This window comes from Frankliniella occidentalis, unplaced genomic scaffold (genome assembly GCF_000697945.3).
Source record: "Frankliniella occidentalis isolate FOCC.00 unplaced genomic scaffold, Focc_3.1 Scaffold12, whole genome shotgun sequence".
Classification (NCBI taxonomy): Eukaryota; Metazoa; Arthropoda; class Insecta; order Thysanoptera; family Thripidae; genus Frankliniella; species Frankliniella occidentalis.
In genome coordinates, this window is record NW_026267142.1 from 193,650 (window position 1) to 194,120 (window position 471).

At 49.3% G+C, this 471-nt stretch overlaps 1 protein-coding gene across 6 annotated transcripts in view; it reads right to left on the reverse strand.

The window, feature by feature from the left end:
* LOC113214616 (protein sprint) overlaps positions 1–471 on the reverse strand; it is a 242,480-nt gene that overhangs the window by 49,787 nt on the left and 192,222 nt on the right. The window lies entirely within an intron of this gene.

Consider the following 471-nt stretch of genomic DNA (forward strand, 5'->3'; position numbering starts at 1 on the left):
ACACCCACTTTTCGTACTATCTCTGATGGTTTTCCGAGGGGTCCGCGGCTAGGTTTGAGCGCGTACACCGGCCGCCCGGAAATCTGAGAAGACCGGGAAGACCACCAGGAAGACCAAAGAAAACCGAGGAAGACCAATAGAGTCATAGGCCACAGATGTTGTCGGAAAACCGCCAAAGATAAGGGAAGACCGGCAAAACTAGAAGGAAGGCCGAGAAACTCAACGGAACCCTGAAAAATGTGAGAGAAGACCAAAACAAATTCGGGAAAACCACAGGAAACCAGTGGAAGCCTTTAGAAGACCCCAGGAAATACGGATATCGGGAAAACCAAGAAAAAGTCAGGAAGACCAGGAAAAAGTTAGGAAGCCCGGGGAAAACCACATGGAAAACCTAGGAAAACCAGGAAGCCTACAACATGTGTACACCGGCAGACCATACTTGCGGACCCCTCGTGGTTTTCCCTTTAATTT